Below are 21,572 nucleotides of genomic sequence, written 5' to 3'. Positions count from 1 at the left end.
AGCAGAATAAGCAGCGGGTGAATGTGTTGAAGCTGTGTTAGTTCACCTTTTAAATTTCACAAAATGCTCATTTGTTCTCATGAAAGTGGGCTGACGAAACAACAGAGAATATGACTGTATATTCTCATAAAAATAAGCCCTACGATGACAATTAAATGCATGCTATAGGGCTTAAAAAGAATACAAATATGGATGTGTATTCGCATATAACACTGATTTACATTATTTGAGTGAATTTGGATCAGCCACACTTGCACTGATATGTTTCATATTTAAATACTTATTTTGGAAATATTTCAAAGGCGCCGTAACTGCTCAGAGCTGTACTTGTAAATAAAAATCAACACTATGCAACGTATTATATTTAGTGGCACATGCATAAGCGTTTGTACGTTGGAGTGGTTTAGGTAAAAAAAAATTAGAGCTTTTCCAGGTTGTTAGCTAAAACTGTGCTAAAATATCCAAAACGGGAAAACATTTTCCCAGTATTTTTCAATTTAAAATGTGTTTGTTGAAGTGAGGAATTGTATTTCCGAACAATGTCTTGTACATTTAGGATCCGAATTTAGAATACATCACATGGAATATGCCATCATGTTCTATCTCCCTTCATCAACACTAAGAATGTTCCACTTGAATATGTTGAATTTTTCGAGTTATTTTTAATGGCCAAACAGATGGGCTGTGGGTGCTCATGGGGAACTCTGTCAACCTGGATTATGCATGTCCTCATCCCAAAGAAAGGCAGTATAACAACAATTCTGGTATGTTGACATCACCTGGTTGCTTCACATCAACTATGTCTAAGGTGGTTTACCAGGTTGTGGCTGTGACAAAAATCTATTTAGTCCTCTGGCTGCCTTGTGAGAGTGCCCCTGAGTTCCTGGCTGTTATGCCCTTCAGACACGTTTTAGGACAGTTAATTTATGAGGGGATTGTTGCTGGCAGGTACATTTCTGAAGGTTTCCAGTATTGATTATTATTGTTCTGAGACTGAAAGACATGTGGCTATTAAAGTCTATATATTTTAGTGCCATTTAAAAGTAGGGCTATTGGTTCCATAGTTCCACCCTTGGGCCTATATCCATTTGGGTCCTGTAGTGGTGGCAGCTTTCACAATTGTTATTCGGTATGTGTGTACAGCACCAGGGGTTATAGTTCATAGACATTATCACAAGTGCCATCAACGTATTGATGATACACAGATTTATGTCCCCTGTGACAGAATTGCCCTCCCTTATAGCCAACCTTAATAAAGTTGTCTTGTAGATGCAAAGTAGATCTCTCAACCAAATAAAACAAGCATAGTGTCTGAGAGGCATCGGACCATAGATTCTACTTATTACTATTATTCTAATCGACCTGATCTGTAAGGTGCACCCCATTTTTGTACTTGTAACCTGAGTTACATCATACTGTTTTGCGGTACAAGCAGTGGGAATGTTTAAATGAGGTAGGCAAAAAACCTAGTTTTCAATGCTTTGGTTTACTGAAAGCTATGGGTCGGAAACAGAGCAAACATTTTTTGGGAACCCCTTCCGTAGGACAGAATTTGCAATAGAGAAGGCACTTTTGCATGCGTGTGCCTTGTGTATAGGGGTGGAGGGACATTTAGTGGGAGAAAGTTCTTGGAATGCAGTGGTTGAAAAAAATAGCAGAGTGTTCACGAGATGTGAGCTGTAGATCACATGCTTTACATACTCCTGCCATCTAGTGAACGGTCCAGATGATTGTAAGTTGTTATTCTTCGAAGACGTCTTTCTAGTCACGAGGTAAGGTGACTCCTCCTTTCGATGATAGTGCACATGGGCATCAACTCCATTGTTGGATTATTTTTTTCCGCCATCGGGTTTGGGAGTGTATTGCTGCGCTCCGTTTCAGAATCGGTCCTCAGGTTCCCCTCAGTGCTCAATCCACTCTACCCTTGACCGTATTGTTTTCGATCACGTTCCCTTTTCTCCATGGTTCGACTTGACATCAAGAAATCTCCAATTTTGATTGCGGTTTTCGCAGGCAACCTTCCGGCCTATCTGCCTCGGTCCGGCACCTGGTTGATGGAACGGACTAAGTTCAAATTCTGTCCCCTGTGCCACTCGCAGTATCCGCATACGGACTTACATCAGGTGTGTAACTTGTGCTTGTCCCCCGAGCACAAAGAATAAGACTACGGCGTGAGTGGATTCTTCAGATTGAAGAAAACTCTTCGTGATTGGCGGCCTCGATGGATGACACACCGGATCTCTTCGGTGACGACTCCGACCAAGAGGAAGTCTCCACGGCTAAAGAACACGCTTCAGCGGCATCGGACTCCGAGGCAGAGTTGCAGATTTTACTCAAAGATAACGATGTGCCGCAGGGACAAAGGGACTTGAGTACGGAAGACCTCCCCCACTGTCCCAAGAAAATCTAAGGCTTCGGCACCAGCTCTGCCTTCACGCCAAGGTCGGCACCGAGAAGAGGTTTTTAATGCTCTGCGCTAAAACACTCTGTCAAGCCTTCTGGCTTGGGTCCACTGGCCCAAAACTCACTTCCAAGCCAAAACCTTCGGGATCCAAACATAAAATGGGCTCGGAACAGAAACCTTTGACACCGACACCAAAGAAGCATTCCACGGAGTCGAAATCTTCGGCACTGAAACAACATTCCAGCTCGGCACCGAAAGCTTCTGCACCGAAAATTAAACAGCTGCCCGTACTGCAAGTGGATCCAAGCATGGACATTGTACCACCCAAATCGGATCTGAAACAGAAAAAAACTCTATATTAATCCGGCTACTGGACATATCCACGCTAAACCGCCATCGAAACACAACTTCCGGATGACGACAGCTCTAAAATTCCATTGAAAAAGAAACATGGGGGGATTAGTCCTTCCCACACACTACCTTCTCCTCCTCCTCCCTCTCTGCCACAATTTGATCCCTTGCCCATTACACCTAGGCACTCTGCTTTACCTCAACTTGATGCAAATGACACTGATTAAGATGATACACACTCACCAATAGATCCTTGGACGCATTATATCATTGATCCTCCACAGGATACAGACCCAGACCTTTACCCTGCCATACCATCTCCACCCAATGACAATCTGTCATATCAGGAGCTCATTGCTAGCGCTGCACACTACCATGGGGTAGAGCTCCATAAAGAGTCCTTAGAGGAGGATTTTGTCTTTGAAACTCTAGCAACATATAAATCCAGTCAAACACTGCCTATGCCTAAAGGTATGTCACGGCACACAGACAACATCTTTAAAGGCCCTTATATGTGCTAGGATCCTCACTCCTAGAGTGGATAAGAAATATAAACCTTCCCCAACAGACCCTATTTTTTTTAATGCTCAGTTACCACTGGACTCTGTAGTGGTATCCAGAAAGCGAGCTAATTCTCAAGCATCTGGGGATGCTCCTCCCCCAGATAAAGAGTCAAAACTAATCAACGCTTCTGGCAAACGTGTAGCTGCGCAAGCAGCTAATTATTGGCGTATTGCTAACACCCAAGGTCTCCTTGCAAGATATGATAGAGCCCACTGGGCCGAAATAGAACAACTTCTACAATTTCTCCCAGATGAGCATAAGGCAAAAGCACAAGACTCAGTGCAGGAAGGTAAACTGATTTCCAACAACTCCATTTGATGCACTCTAGATGCGACTGATACTGCAGCTAGAGGGATAAATACTAGCATCCTACTCTGCAGACATGCCTGGCTATGTGTCTCAGGGTTTAAACCTGAAGTACAGCAATCCATTCTAAACATACCTTTCGACAAACAACATCTTTTTGGCCCTGAGGTTGATAAAGTGCTCGAAAAGATGAAAAAAGATACAGATGTAGTGAAATCCATGGAAGCGCTTCAGTCTTCCTCTAACAAGGGTTCCTTGCGGGTCTCTTTTTCCAGGGGAGGGTCCAATTCCACAGGGACAGACTAAAACACTTCGTCTTACAAAAACACTTGTCAGTCATCCTTTACTAGAGGATTTTCCGGGGGGTGAGGGGCTACAGGGGAAACAGTCCAAGGGGCAGAGGCAAGACAACCACACCTCGCAATTCCCCTTCCCCAAACAAGCAGTGACTTCCCCACACTTCCCTCCGACTATTCCACACCTGTCGGAGGAAGACTTCAACACTTTCTCCCCATTTGGGAATCAATAACAACCAACAATTGGGTGATTGGAATTATCCAACATGGTTATTTTCTGGAGCTTACCAACAACCCTCCAAACATTCCACCTCGATATCACAAATTGTCAACAGACCACCAGCACTTGCTTCAACAAGAAGTGCAATCTCTATTACTCAAAGGAGCTATAGAATCAGCTCCACAGGTCAGGGGTGTATTTCCTTTACTTTCTAATTCCCAAAAAGGATGGCTCCTTAAGACCTATTCTAGATCTCAGAGAGTTAAACAAATAGATACGGTCTGAGCACTTTCACATGGTGACTCTGCAACAGGTACTTCCTCTCTTACAGCAAGCCAACTTTATGTCTACTCTGGATCTAAAAGACGTATACTTTCACATTCCAATTCATCCAGAGCATCGCAAATACCTCAGATTTGTGATAGTAGACAAACATTACCAGTTCAAGGTACTTCCTTTTGGCGTTAGCACAGCCTCGAGAGTGTTCACCAAATGTCTCGCAGTAGTAGCCGCTCATCTCAGAAAACAATGTATCCATGTCTTTCCTTACCTAGATGACTGGATTATCAAAATAAGCTCTTATCAGAACTGTATACTACACACTCAGGGAACAGTACACCTACTTCATCAGTTAGGTTTCACAATCAATGCACAGAAATCTCATCTGTTCCCTGTGCAGGTGCAATCTCATCTAGGAGCTATCCTCAACACTCTCAAGCTCTAGCCTCTCCCAATGTAGCCAGAATTCACAATATTCAGGCCACAATACTACAATTTCAACCCAATCGAACATTACCAGCCAGAGTTTTTATGCAACTGCTGGGAATGATGTCATCCTGCATTGTAATCGTACCTCATGCAAGGCTTTACTTGCGTCCTCTACAGGAACGTCTAGCGTGTCAGTGGAATCAATTGCAGGGTCAATTAACCGATCTAGTGTTGGTAGACAGTTGCACCCATCGCTCTCTGCAGTGGTGGAACCCAAAAATTTATCAAAAGGGCGGCCCTTCATAGACCCGATTCTACAGACTGTACTGATAGCAGACTCAGGTTGGGGTGCTCATCTTCAACAGCACACAGTACAAGGGCTGTGGGCAGATAATCACAAACGTCTCCACACCAACTACCTGGAACTTCTAGAGGTGTTGCTAGCACTAAAAGCTTTTTACACTCACCTTCTACGCAAAACAGTATTAGTCTGCACGGACATCATGACAGTGATGTATTATCTACAGAAACAAGGAGGGACACACTCTCTCCGGCTGTCGCGCCTGGCACAAAGCATTTGGAATTGGGCAATTCATCACAAAATGTATCTCCTAGCTGAGCACCTTCCAGGGATGGACAATCAAATTGCCCACCTGCTCAGCAGACACAGGCAACAAGTTCACGAGTGGGAACTTAATTCCCAAGTTGTTCTTCTCTACTTTCAACAATGGGGTTTTCCACAGATAGATCTGTTTGCCTCAGTCCACAATGCAAAATGCCCACACTTCGCATCCAGGCTCCCACACCACCAATCCAAGGGCAATGCTCTATGGATGAATTGATCAGGAATATTTGCCTATGCTTTTCTGCCTCTCCCACTAATTCCATTACTAGTTCGGAAGCTCAAACAAACATCCCTCACTCTGATATTAGTAGCCCCCACATGGGCTCCTCAGCCTTGCTACACCACCCTGTTAGAACTGTCAGTGGTGCCACATCAAAAGCTGCATCTCACACCCAGTCGCCTCACTCAAAGCCATGGAGAAATCAGACATCCAAATCCCAGACAACTCAACCTAGCGATTTGGCTCCTGAAGTCACAAGTTTGGTTATTTACATTTACCACCAGACTGTATGAATATTGTTAAAGAAGCTAGAAAACCTAATACTAAAGCATGTTATGCAGCGAAATGGAAACGGTTTGTTATCTATTGTAATAACAACAACATCAATCTACTTGATGCCCCTGTACAAAACATCATTTGTTACCTGTTGCAATTACAGCAGTCTGGATTGGCTTACACATCCATTTGTTTACACCTAGCAGCAGTAGCTGCATACCTGCAAAATAGACAACACTTATCTATATTCAGAGTACCAGTGAGTAAAGCCTTCATGGAAGTATTAAAAAGGGTGATACCACCAAGGGTTCCCCCTGCACCAGAATGGAACGTAAACATAGTCCTTACAGGGCTAATGGGTCCACCTTTTGAAGCAATGCACAAATGTCAGTTTCAATTTCTCTAATGGAAGGTTGCTTTCCTCATAGCAATAACCTCACTAAGAAGAGTTGGTGAACTTCAGGCATTAACTATACAAGAGCCTTTCTTTCAACTTAGCAAAGATAGGGTGATTCTTCGAACCAATCCTACATTTCTCCCTAAAGTAGTATCTGCCTTTCATATCAATCAGTTGAGTTAACTGTGTTCTTTCCTCAACCTGATTCTGTAGCCGAGCGAGCTCTACACACACTTGATGTCAGACGAGCTATACTATATTATGTCGACCGAACCAAAGAATTAAAAAAACAAAGCAACTATTTGTTGCTTTTTCTCCACCACATAAAGGCAGTCCCATATCTAATCGGGTATTGCTAGATGGATTGTAAAATGTATACAAACATGTTATGCTAAGCAAAAAGAACTCTAATAATACCCCCCCTAAAGCACATTCCACTTGCAAAATAGGGGCTACTGTAGCTTTCTTAGGTAAGTTTCCCCTTACTGACATCTGTAAGGCAGCAACGTGGTCTACACTGCACACATTCACCAAACACTATTGTGTAGATGTGTTTGCGAGGCAATAAGCAAATGTAGGCCAGGCTGTACTCTAAACACTGTTTCAAAAACCTACAGCCACTACAGATTAACCACCGCTTTGGGGGTATGCTATATAGTCTATGCAAAGCATGTGATCTACAGCTCACATGCCTCGAAAGGATAATGTAATAGTAAGCATCTGTTCTTTGCATGTAGAGCTGTAGATTCACATGCGCCCACCCGCCTCTCTGGGCTCCTTTGGTTGTTGTAGTTCTTTATTTAGATTTATACTCATGGACATCTCTATTCTACACTTACTAACTCCATTCTTACCCTCTGCGGGAAAACAATCTAACAATGGAGTCAATACCCATGTGCACTAACATCGAAAGGCGGAGTCCCCCTACCCTGTGACTGGAAAGACTTCTTTGTTGAAAAACAACTTGCAAACATCCGGACCCAACACTAGATGGCAGGAGTATGCAAAGCATGTGAATCTACAGCTCTAGACGCCAAGAACATATGCTTACTGGGTAAGTAACATTATCCTTTCTCTTGGATAATTCCATTTTGAGTTCCATGAAATGTTCAGTGAATAATATTGCATGCTTAAGGGTCCATTTTTTTGCGCAATAATGATCAGTGGATGGAGTGCAGAAGAGACGATTGTGGACTCGTGGAGAGCAGTTTTGTAGGCTGTGTTTTGGACGTGGGATACAAGATGGGTGCAGTGACAAGAGTCACTGTTACATGCCTTTATCTTCACTTATGTTTTTAAGGTATTGCCCCACATGCAGAGCTTCCTGTTAGACTTGCAGTTGAACCCCCAACCAATGGGGCAATAAAGTTCTCAAATGTTGAGCTGTACCCTAAAATTCAGGCATACACATGCCATTCTTAATTAATTGCACTAGCATTTATCCATCTCAAGTATCCATCCATCTGAGGTTGTGTTGCCTTTGAGGATTGTGAGGTTAGGATCCATACATCTGCTACATTTTAGGCCAATTCCTAACCTTCCCTCCTCTTAAGCTCATGGAGTAGTTTGTGTAGCCCTATTACTGCTACTTATGGAAACCAACATACTCCTTTAGTCAGCCAGTGATAGCTTACATCCAACCTGAGGGATTGAATTGAGTTACCTCATTATAGGTGAGTTATGGTTGAGATTTGGCAAAGGTGTTGAGGCATTATACCTTTTTGATTTATACTTTCATCTTGCCATACTACACTGATTGCAATATCTTTGTATCTGTAGAATGACTCTGGACTGGCTAAAATTATTCCTACTGGGAAAAGGCTCATTGTCTCCCTCTCACCATTTGAATCTCCTTACGTAGTCTCAGTGGTGGTGTTCCACTGGGGTCGGAGTGATCACCTCTGTTCGTTAACATTCACTATCTTCCATTAGTCTAACTGATCTGCTCTCTCAGAATTAATTGTTCTAACTATGCCTATGACTGCAGCTCATGCTTAAACTCCACTCATCTTTCGTAAAAGAGCATAATTTGTTTACTGTGTGCTTATGTGAAATTGAAGAGTTGTTTGTTTTTCTAGAACCCCAGAGAACTGGAACAATGTTGGTAGGTGGATCAATCCGAACAGAAGCCAATTATGTGGCTGGTAACACAAGGTGATTCTCCCGAATTAGTGCACTCTGAGAGTAATTATAGATGTCCAAATAATAGCATTGCCATAGGTTTCTAATGTTGTAAAGACTACAAAACTGTCACCAAATGTCTCTTTCCTGCCTAACCTTCGGGCCAATATGGGATAAATAATATGTAGCCATTTCTGCTTAGCACAAGAGAGCCACCTTGAGTTAAATTGCTCTTGATTTATAAAACCTTTAATAACATTAACAATACTTAAAATCACTAACTCGCCATGCTAGTGGCTATCATTCTCTTATACCTGGAGCCCAATACAGTCACCATGTCTACTTCACATGCCTAAAACTGGCCTGCTTTGTTTATCATTCGCCCTAATTTGAGATTTATGGAAAAGGCTGAAATTCTACTTGTGTAGTATGAATGAGCTCAGAGATTCTGCCTCCGCAATGCATGTTCCTTTTTTGGTGAGTGCCCCATGCAAGCCCCACTGGCCACCGCATGATCCCAGTAGAGAACATTTGCTGGTTCAGCACAGCTCCACATGGAGGTGCAGAATAAATACCCAGGAGGTGGGCTTCCCTTTACATATCCGTCCACCTATGAGGTGGTTACCACAAGCATAAACGGTCACATTAACCTGATGAAAGCACCACGCCACCTAGACACAGGTCACCTATGTCAGTGTGCACACATGGACACAAATACAGTGCATGCCTGCCCTCATGACTAGGACACCTATTTAAAATGGTGCACTCAACAAGGTTCTGTGCAATATCCAGGTGCTAGCTGTGAAGAATATAGAAATAACATTATTACCTAATATTTGTGGCTGTTGACCTTCACTAACAAGGAATGCTGAAAACTCTAACCTTCAAACTGTCCTTCGGAAGGGGCCAAGGGCCATTGATTAGGAACAAACTCAGCCCTGTGCAAACCCCAGATTCAAGAGGCTGCCTATCATTAAAGCAATATGCTCATAAAAGATGAAAGAATGTGGAGGTAATACCAATCTCCTCCTTCCCTCAAATACCTAAAGCTAAAAGGGAACCGATACAAGACAGTCATTCTCTGCCCCATGTTAGACCAAATTATTTAAAATGATCAGCCAGCACACTAATCCCTTCTCTTCATCTTAGGCGCCAGTGATTTCAGATTCTATTCGTTTTCCTTCTTCCTCTCAAACAAAAAAAAGGTCACAGGCACATTAATTGACATATCATTTCTGAGAATAGATACTTCCAACTAGCACCAATAATATTTACACACTGTTGCAATTAATTTCCTTTCTCAGACGAAGAATGGTATGCTGTCTATGACACCAAGACCTCCTCATATTCAGATGCTCCCTTTGACTCCCACTGGCTAAGGACATTTTCCAAACTCTTCTCTATCATGAGATTTCACACACAAATTATTCCCTTTAAGATGGTGTAGCCCCGCAAAGCGTGTCTTAAAAAAACACAGGATGTTGAACCTGCTCTCACAGATAACTATTTCCCATCGGAGAATAGAATTTCCTTCTGTGGCCAAAATAATTGAATTGTGTCTTGCTTTTCACCTCAAAAAATTAAGAAACTCTGGCATTAGACCTGTCAGCACCACTGCTACTCAACACTAATGGTAAATAACATTATTCTTCAAAATGTTGATGAGGGTCACCATAGTCATGTTCTTCTACTGAGCTTAACAGCCGTGTTTGACACTGTCACCCTCCAAAAGAGAATGAGAACTGATAGGATTGTTCTTAAATGCTTCATTTCAATCCTCTGAAAATCTATCTCGGACCCCATCCCCATGTCAATCGGTGTTCCACAAGGCTCCATGGCAGCATCTGTCGTATATGCCTCTTTTCATCATTATGCTGACAGCATCTAAGTATATTTTAAGACTGACTCATTCAGTCCATTTACACTCTTAAATCTTATATGAATGACAGTAAAACATAGAATGAATTAGAAACACATGACATTTAATGGGACCACTCTTCATCAGGAATAAAATCACCAAAGACATTCAACAAAGGAACCTCCGCTCTAAAGGAGCATCTCGCCTCAAAATCCCACCGTACAAGAAAAAAACCATGGGTGGCACATCCTTCTCTGTTCAAGCAGCCAAACTATATAACTCTTTACCCCCCCCAACATAAGGTCCACCGACAACCACCTTATCTTCAGAAAACTACTCAAGATTTGGCTCTTCCCCACATAAGCACCATACACAAACAGAAATTTACAGCATATCCCTCTGTATACAAGCATTTTTTTTCCATTATAGATATGTACCTATCTTTGTGTATTACTTTGTATAAACATGTAAAATAATTACGTTGTTGAGAGAAAAAATAATAATAATAAATAAATAAAAATCATCTTTGGTCTACATGTACATACTTCCATTGTGCATCTATGTACCTTCCATGTACTTGGATCTGTGTCTTTTACTTTTCTCCTGAAAATGCATATCCAATGCACTACCCTATTTCTCATCCTGTGCCTCGATCAATATCTTTAATCTACATATACTTACCTCCTTTATGTATCTATATACTTTCAATGTAATTATGGATCTATATATTTATCACTTTCTTCTAATTTAGCATTTCCAATGCACTACCCTATTTCTCAGCCTATACTTCGCTCAATATATCTTCTAGCCCAACCTTCTGACTCATCTCAAACTTCTTCTACTACTCCTTCCAATGCACTACCCTATCTCTCATCCTATACATCTATCAATATATCCTCTACATCCACTCTCTCATTTATCCCAAACCCCATACCACTACTATGATTGCCAAAATAACGCTTTCTAGACTCTCTCCTGCGCTACCCCTCCTTGCATCATCTGACACCTCTTTTACTATGCCGATCCCCTAAAACATATCTTTCTAAACCCTTTCCTCCCCTCCAAAACTCATTTTTACTCATCCAAAAGCCTCCTCCTATTGCTAAAACCTAAAAAAAAACGTTCACTCTTTTATCCCCCAATATCCTTTTCAATCGAAATTAACAGGCTAACATGTTCACTTCTCAAATACCATATTAAACTATACTAATATACTACCCAAATAACTGAATAACATATCCACTACTCAAATTACTTCATATTTTTTTACTATACTAATTTTCAACAGTAATCCTTTATGGGTTCCGGAGTGGCGTGATACTCGCCAGAAAAGCGATTCAACACCCATCAGGGGTAACAAGTGCTAAATGAATGCAAATCTTTCTTCCCCTTTTATCCCTCCGCTATCCTTCTCACTCCAAGTAACTGACTAATATCCACCACTGAAATTACTTCATATTTCACCATATTAATTCACCACTAATCCTTTGTAGGCTTCCTGAATAGCGTGCGTCAACAAGCGCTATATATATACAAACCTTTGACCTCCTCTGTTCTTTTGCTATCATTCCAAATCCAAATAACTGACTAACCTATCCACCACTTAAAATGTACTTGCATGTTTCACTAAACTAATTCAACACTAATCCTCTATGGGTCCCGGAGTAGTGTGCTACTCGCCGAAAAAGCGTTTGACGCCTCGTATGGGGTAGTAAGCGCTATATAAATGCAATTACAATACAATACAATACAATAATTTCAAGACCAAATTACTTCTGTACATACCTAATTCCTGCAATGCCATGGACGAAATTGTAGCCTAACACCTAACAGCATGCTGGCATCACTCCCAGACGACCACCCCCAACCAAATGACTTGCCTTTTTATTGGATGATAACCTCCTCCTCCTCAGAGACCTTATCCAGCACATGGCAACAATGAACGGCATAGCATTTAAACAAGATCAAGAACCTAAAGCACATACTAGCTGAACATCATCTTAAAATTGCAGTTGAGATCCTTGTCCTTTCACGGCTAGATTACCTGAATAATTGCCACAAAAACTGCTGTGGGATTGACCGGAAAATATGGAGTATTTACTGCTAAATGAGAAGGGATTACAGAAGAGTACAGAGGGGTTTATGGAGGGACATGCAAATACAAAAGGTGTAATACTGCAGCTAGACTCGTACTTGACTCCTCTCGGGGAAACAAATGCCCTCTGCATGGTAAACAATTGTGTACCCCTGACCAGAAATATAAGGTATCCTGAATTGTATTGCCCCAGCTGGAACTCTAATCTAGCATGTGCACTGAGGCCTAGGCCTGTTCATGGTAATTTGAAGGTCCACAGCCTGTTCTGTGCCATATAGTATCGCATCAAGTGTGCCTTCTTTGCTGACATGAGACTACTGTCCATGTTCACCTGAAGAAGTAGTGGACGCATACTGATATTTGTGTGATCTCAATAGACCCTTTTCTCTGATAGAGGGACATTGTGGCCCATAGGTCCAATTAATCCGATGTTCTGCCTCAATGTAACACACCCAGGCCCTTGTGCTGGCATCCTGTATGTGTGCACGCCTTGGTTTGCTGTGTTGCGTGAACAACATCACTCTGTAATTGATACAAATGGTACTTAGTGCAAATAAAACTGATTTCTGAAAAAATATCATGACATGACTACACATAAATCAAAGTGGTGCTTATTTATTTCATGTCTTGAGCAATTTGCCATGTCATTAAATTTGCCCCAGAAATATCCAAAATGAGTACATTTTGTAAATATATTTTTTTGTAATTGATTATATAATATTTTCTCACCTCACCAACAGCAAATTAGTGTAAGAAATATTTTTTGCCCTTCGGATGGCTAAATTAGTAATAGGTATGTAGACAGAAAAATATTAGTAGAACAAAGGGTTAAAAAAACTGTTACAAAATTAAGTTGAAAGCTTTTCAGAGAATTCTTCTCAGTAAAACTTTTTGAAATACATTGTAGTTGTACTAGCTAAACATCATGTGTATGTCTATAACAACATGGTACCACTTATTGTGTCTAATGCCTGTGACAAGCAACTTTCCCTCAATCGTTTAGCAATAGAGGTAGGATAGTAATTTATTGATTCCCAGAATGTTGTCGGTGAATCAGAAGTTATATTTCATTTTAAATATTTTCTAACAAAACATTTCAGCCAAAGTACTAAATAATGATACTAAAAAAAGTGTTCAAACGGTTTCATTCTAAAGACAGTTAGACCGATAGAGCGTTGTATGAGCTTGTCAATTTTGTTAGTACCACAATCACACTTCCAAATTGTCTGCACCAAGTTTCTGTTTTTAAAATTTCACATTTCAGCTCATCTTGGCTTTACTGAACGTTAATAGGACAGTAGATGATTTTGTGAAGTGCATTGTGGAAGAATGGATTGTGGCCAAGCACAATAAAGCATTAAGGTTTAATGAGTATAGTGTAGCTCTAGCATTAAGTAATTAAGTAACTAAACTAGTTATTATACTTTACAGCCTCAATTAGACCTTTAATAAACGATCACTAAAACTTTTCATTGATCATATGACGTGGCTCCTTACAAATTTGTTCCAAAAATTCAGCAAGCTTCGTGCATCTAACAACTTGTGAACCTCATCAGCATCTTTACAACAACATTAAAAAATTAGATTGGGCATTATATAAAAATGATGGTCTAAAATGTGTGCTTTTGTATGGTTGTTCGCATTAAGCATTTCATTTCCCTAAGCAATGTTACCCATTACCATTTCATTTCCGTTGAATTTCCACTCCAGTCTCTACGAGTCTTTGGTTAGCCTGGACTTGGTTATCATCTTCCAGTTGATCCAGAAAAGCTCCATATGATATTTGGATAGGAGGTGACCAGGATACACCAAGAAACACCGCAGTTAATGAAAATCTTCCCCTTCTTCCATTTTGACTTCGCAGCCCGTAACTGTGGATCCCAGATTTGAAGGAATCAATAAAATCTTGACTTTGAATTTAATTCGAAGTGCATGATATCTTACAGCAATCCAGAAACTTTAGATCACACAAGATGGAATTTCCTGCATATGATTTCTATTTAAGTATGTTGTATAGATTACCCAGGCATTTAAATGGATGTTAAGAGTTAGAACTGCATTGATGTTCCTCTGGAAATGAAGCTGATAGTCCCTGGAATATTACCTGAAATCACATCATAATTATAATTGTGGTTTTCGAAGGAACACCCCCGCAGTTTTCCCACTGTTTAATTTAAAACTAACACGAATGCAAGAATATAGTCTACTCACAAGTGTCAGACCATCCTTCCTTCCTTTCCTATATTTTAAGGTATGTATCTCCCTGTGTGCCTTTTTCAGAAGCAGGATAGAGCAAAACAGTAAGCTTCGAAATCTCCATGGGCCAGAGGAAGAGTCTGAGGCAATACATCCTAGGCCCCCATTCTCTGTGAGCCTGAAAGATCAGGGTTTCACATAATCGCCCATCCACTGCAAGAATATTTATTCAGAGATTATATTGCTGGTTTACCAGTCTTACATATGAGATCAGATATGGCTTAACACCCCAGGAGTCACCACCAGCTCTCCCATGTCAATCATGAGCCTCCCTACTGTCCCATCTTTCCCTCAGCTTGGAAAGGCCTAATCTTCTATGAAAATACCACTCTTGCAGAGCTTCTTTGACTAAGGGTGTTCGGCACAAGTGTTGCTTCTGTTTGGGGAAGGAAGAGATTTGAGCCATAAACCCTGCCCTTGAGGTACGTCATCTACACCATGTGTCTTATGTGCACTGTACCTTACCCAACACCTACAGTCACACGCAGACCAACCACTTACATAGACTACACCTATTCAATATGCAACAAAAACCTCATCACCATTTCACTCCCTAGCACTCACACTTCACAAACTGTACAAATCCTCCAACTGATGCTCATCAACACACATTCTGCAAGAATACATGTTTCTGACCTAGATGCACTCTTTATCACAGAAACATGGCTAATCCTCTTCCTCAAATTAAAGAATCCAATGTGCAGATCAAAACACAGGAAAGAGGTGAACTCACTCTTATTTAGAAGTCTTCTTAGTCACAGACCCTCAGTCCTAACAAAAACGCAATTGAAGACATTTCAAACCCCATAACCTCTTCCTCCAATTAGACTATCCATTCCTCTGCGATTTTAACCTCCCAGGCAGAATAAGCACAAAGCCAAAGAATGAATTCCTCTTCAACCTCCTGCACATCAAATAGCACACCACCAAAACAACCCATTTCAAAGCCAACTCCCTCAATATGACAGCTCAGCCCTCAGTTCAATGAAAAGCCAATTGCCAATGTGCTCCCTGGACTGGATAGATCACTTTGTCACTCCCTTTTCCGCCCTCATTTACAGATAAACTAACATACAGCCCCTTCGAAAACCTCATAATGGAGGCACTTCAAGATCAACTTCTCAGCTTCTCAAAATCCCCCCAGCCTACATCTCAAATGCAACACACTCCTCAGCATATAGAACGCAGCCCTGAAAAACTATGTGGAAGTAAACGTATCACTGAAAAAACAATCCTCCAAGCCAAAACTAACTGCACCATGGAACATACAAAACCTTCCAGAGAACAAGGGCATCATACACTGACAAGAAAAGAAGTGGAGGTGGACCAACTCCCTCAGTGACCTCTTCCAATTCAAAACATTCAGCAAAACATGGAGATCTCTCGTCCTCATAATGAGTTAAAGCAACTTGCACCATGACTACATCAGTTCAAGTGACTAATGGAAGCAAAGCTCTCTTCGAGCCTGTTAAGCTTTTCAACAGTCCACTGCTGGTCCCCTCATTTCCTTCAGATACTCAGTAAGTGCAATGTCATTAATGCTTTCATCACAGATGAAAGACTGTAATTAATTATTGTGCCTGATGATATCGACATCGTAGCGCTATACTGGTAGACTGCTCTGCATTTATTTTGCAACTGTGCACTGCTCGCTTTGCCTGCTTTAACTATTTGTGCCTGACTGTGCCGGTGCCACTGCCCATTTAATAGTGATTTCAGGTGGTGCCCCAATCTCGTCCTGTTTCGCTTTTGGGCTTGCTGCCATTTTGTTGTTTGTTGTTGTGCCTCCCAGCCCGGCTCCCCACCCCGCTCCCGCCTCCCAGCTGCTCCTCCCTCGCCCCTCCCCCTCCACTATCCACTTATGACAGATGCTTTTGCGCGCAGCGTTCACGCGCAGCGAACGCGCCCCATGCGCGTCAAAGGTGCCCCAAAGGTAAGCCCGTCTACGCCCGTCCACGCCTGGACCGCGCCCAGCGCCAGACCCCCTGGTCCCTGCAAAATCCACTCCACCCGTATAACGTACGACGCCGCAACCCTCTCAGCACTTAACCCCGGCCGACTCCCAAACTGCTACCAAGCCGCCCCAGGTCACACCCATGGACCCTTCACCTGCCGCTCCTGCAAGTTCGACTGCATCAGGACCCACACCAAATCCACTAACTCCAATCAGAGCTCCGACACTAACCACCTGAAATGCATCCTGCTCAACACCCGTTCGGTCCACAGACACGCCATTGACCTCTGGAACCTACTCGACACTACATCGCCGGACGTCGCCTTCCTTACAGAAACCTGGATGAACACCTCATCAGATCCCGACATCGCCATAGCCATCCCGGACGGCTACAAGATCATCCGAAAGGACCGCACAACCAAACAGGAGGAGGCATCGCCATCGTCCATAAGAACACCATCCGCATCACAACCAGTTCAGACGATAACCTCGCTACCGCCGAACACCTTCACTTCCAGATCCACACCGACCCCAAGACCACACTCAGAGGCACCCTCATCTACAGGCCACCAGGACCCCGCACACAATTCAGCGAAGACATCACTGACTTCATCAGCCCACACGCCCTCCCCTCCGAGGACTACATTCTACTGGGAGACCTCAACTTCCACCTGGAAAAGAAAAACGACAGCAACACCACCACCCTTCTGGACAACTTGGCCAACCTCGGACTCGAACAACTTGTTGATACCCCCACCCACTATGCCGGTCACACGCTCGACCCAATCTTCACCTCCAGCAAACACATCTCCTTCAACCACACCACAGCTCTCCATTGGATGGACCACAGCTGCGTTCACTTCAACGACAAAAAGACCACGACCCACAACCACCCACAACCAATTCCCCGAAGAAACTGGAACAAAATTACCACCGACCAGCTCTTCACATCGCTTCACCAAAACCCTCCTGCCAAACTATCGGACCCAAACCAAGCAGCCACCAACGTCACACAATGGATCACCCACAGCGCCGACGAACTAGCACCCTTGCAAAACCATCAAATCAAGCAAGGTAGCAAAAAAGCCCCCTGGTTCAACGATGACCTTAAGAAATCCAAGAAGTTCTGTCACACCCTCAAGAAAGCCTGGAGAAAAAACCCTACCACTGACAACTTGACCACCCTCAAGAACGCCACCCGCAAACACCACCAACTGATCAGCATTCAAGGATCGACTTGACAACAACGCCCACAACAGCAAGGAACTATTCAACATCGTCAAAGAATTTACCAACCCCACCGCCAGCACCAACGACATCACTCCCTCCCAAGACCTCTGCGACTCCCTAGCCTCATTCTTCCACAACAAAATCGCCGACATACATAACAGCTTTGAAAACCAGTCCACTCCACCCACCTCCGAACCAAACCCCCCTCTAACAACCTTTACGCCTGGAACCCAATCACCACTGAAGACACCATCCGCCTGATGAACTCCATCCACTCAGGATCGCCAACCGACCCATGTCCCCACCACATTTTCAACAAAGCAGACTCCATTATCGCACCCCATCTCCGAGACGTCATCAACTGCTCCCTCAACTCCGCTACCTTCCCGGAAAGCTGGAAACATGCCGAACTCAGCGCCCTTCTGAAGAAACCCACAGCAGACCCCACTGAACTTAAGAACTACCGCCCCATCTCGCTCCTCCCATTCCCTGCCAAAGTCATTGAGAAAGCCGTCAACAGTCAGCTCGCCGCCTTCCTCGAATCCAACAAATCCCTCGACCCCTCACAGTCCGGCTTCCGAGCCAAACACAGCACCGAAACCGCCCTCATCGCAGCAACAGACGACATTCGAACATTACAGGACAACGGAGAAACAGTTGCCCTCATCCTACTTGACCTCTCCGCAGCCTTCGACACAGTCTGTCATAGCACCCTCATACAACGCCTCAGCAACGTCGGAAAAGCATTGGACTGGATCATCTCATTCCTCACCGGAAGAACCCAGAGAGTTCGCCTCCCCCCTTTTAGATCAGAGGCCACCGAAGTCATCTGCGGCGTACCACGAAGATCATCACTCAGTCCCACCCTCTTCAACGTATACATGAATCCCCTCGCATCCATCGTGCGCCAACACAACCTCAACATCATCTCCTACGCAGACGACACCCAGCTGATCCTCTCCCTCACCAAAGACCCAAACACCGCCAAAACCAACTTACACGAAGGAATGAAAGATGTAGCCGAGTGGATGAAAAACAGCCGTTTAAAACTGAACTCGGACAAAACGGAAGTCCTCATCTTAAGCTCATCCCCCTCTGCTTGGGACGACTCATGGTGGCCACCGGCCCTGGGAACCGCACCCATACCAACAGACCACGCACGTAACCTAGGCTTCATCCTGGACTCCTCCCTCTCGATGACCAGACAAGTCAACGCCGTCTCATCATCATGCTTCAACAGACTTCGCATGCTCAAAAAAATCTTCCGTTGGATCCCCACCGAAACAAGAAAAACAGTCACCCACACACTGGTCACAAGCAGACTGGATTACGGAAACACCCTTTACGCTGGAACCACAGCCAAACTACAGAAAAAAATCCAACGCATCCAAAACGCCTCAGCCAGACTCATACTAGACATCCCCCGCCAAGCTCACATTTCCGGTCACCTGAAAGACCTCCACTGGCTCCCCGTCAACAAGAGAATAACGTTCCGTCTCCTCACCCACGCACACAAAGCCCTCTACGACCCAGGACCCGAATGCCTCAACACGCGCCTGTCCTTTTACACCCCCACCCGCCAACTATGATTGTCCAATCAAGCCCTCGCCGCAATTCCGCGCATCCATAGATCCACCATGGGGGGAAGATCCTTCTCCTACTCAGCGGCCAAAACCTGGAATTCTCTCCCCACCCACCTCCGCCTTACACAGAACCACCCCTCCTTCAGAAAGCAACTAAAAATTTGGATATTCGATAAGTAAAGTACCCCCCTCCCTCAAGTGCCTTGAGACCCTCTGGGTGAGTAGCGCGCTATACAAATTTTTGAACTTGATAGAGATGATAAAGAAATTCAGATCCCTTTTTGACTACATGACATGGACAGCCAGTCTTCCTCCAATCCCTCCCTCCACGCGTGAACAGCATTCGATGTCCTCTAACATACTAAACCCACCAACACACTAAACTCACTCAGTGACACATCATTTGAAGACCACGTCCTTCAATCACCCATAGTGCAGCCTCTTTGTCATTATGTTCCCCCACCCCTCTTCAGCATCTTCTATGCCTCCCCAGCCATAGAACATTCCTGGGTGGCTTCAAAACAGGACAAATCCTCCCCCAGTTAAAAAAAAACTGTTCCAACTGGATCATTTGGGAAATAGAAAAAGAGCAGTTTCCACCCACTTACTGGACCAGATCAAAAAGCACAACCCACTACAACATTACCAATTTGGCATCAACAGCGCTGCATCACAGAGACTGCTACCAATCATGTAGTCAGTGGTGCCTTTCTCATCAGCGTCACAAATGATTATTGCCCTCTGATCTCACTTGAGCCCTCTGTAACATTCAGCACTTTTGCTGACCCATACCCTGGAAGAACTCAGAAGCTTCTCTGACAGAGCTCTGCATTGGTTCACTTTTTACTTCACGATCTACCACCAATTTATCCAGAAGTGACTCAAGATGCCTGAAACTCTGTGCCTTCCGCTGATTATCTCACAGTTCCAGCCTCTTCCCCGTCACCATCAACCTCTCCATGGAACCACTTGTGACCGTACTTATTGACACCGACTTCATGATCTAGAAGTATGGTGATGGCACACAACTCTGTCTCAAAATATCCTCAACGCATGCCATTATGGGCCAGATGTAGGTAAATCAGAAATACTGATTTCTTAGTAGCAAATTTTACCAATTCGCTATTAAGAAATCTGTATTTCCTATGTAGGTAAAGATTCGTTAAAAAATACTGTTACTGGATCGGTAATTGAGATTCGGTAATAAGGAATACCTACCCATTCATTTCTATGGGCTTGGAGGCCCATAGGAATGAATGTGAAGACATTCAGTATTACCGATTCGGTAATACCGGAAGGTATTTCAAGGGTGCCAGGGTGTCCAAATGACACCCTGTTGCACCCCTGAAATGTGCATGTGTGCACATGTGGCGCACATACATGCCTTAAGGGCATAGATGTGTGCCACATGGCAATTTAAAAAAAGCAAAAAAGTGCTTTTTTAAGGGAAATCAATAATTACCACAGACTTGCCGATAAAACCAATTGGCTTATGATCAGCATTTCCTTTCCGCATTTGATTCCATCTTGTTCACCATTTTCTTCAAAAACATGGATTCACTTAGTTGTTATAAATTATTAGGATATTTGTTGGGTGTCCAGTCTTTGGGGCTGCAGGCTGTTCTTCTTACGTCTTAAAGTTCACCAGTCGCTGCCGGAGTTGATAGAAAAAGGTAGGGTAGCGAAGGGAGAGACAAATGGGAAAGAACAGACTTTCAGGTTTGCGGAGATTGAATTCAAAGAAATAGGGTCATTATCCAGTACCCAAAAAGCGACAGACAGAAAGCTAATGGTGCTACCTCTGTGGCTGGGAGCCATCTGCATACATACAAGTGCCATAGAAGGTCAAATGGATAAATGATGGACTTGGCAGGAATGATATACCTGGCAGCAAGTCTAATCTCAATGCACTGCACGCACCACCTTCTTCATTATACTCAATAATGTCCGGATTGATTTCCTCGAAGACACCCACATGGAAGACCTCGTCATCTACCCGAATTCCAAGCTTTACCACAAGCGCAGATTTTAAAGCTGGTTTGTGGCGCGTGGGTAGACTGAGCCAACCAAGCTACAGAGAGGAAAATGGGAAACAATTGTAGATTGAC

The 21,572-nt window shown here is 43.4% G+C and overlaps 1 protein-coding gene across 6 annotated transcripts in view; it reads left to right on the top strand.

Annotated features, from left to right (window-relative positions):
• The window catches only part of ANKRD44 (ankyrin repeat domain 44), a 766,729-nt gene that overhangs the window by 499,020 nt on the left and 246,137 nt on the right, over positions 1-21,572 (top strand). The window lies entirely within an intron of this gene.

The sequence above is a fragment of the Lissotriton helveticus genome, chromosome 3_1, assembly GCF_964261635.1.
Source record: "Lissotriton helveticus chromosome 3_1, aLisHel1.1, whole genome shotgun sequence".
NCBI lineage: Eukaryota > Metazoa > Chordata > Amphibia > Caudata > Salamandridae > Lissotriton > Lissotriton helveticus.
The sequence above is the reverse complement of the archived record's forward strand: the minus strand, read 5'-3'. Positions and strand labels throughout refer to the sequence as shown.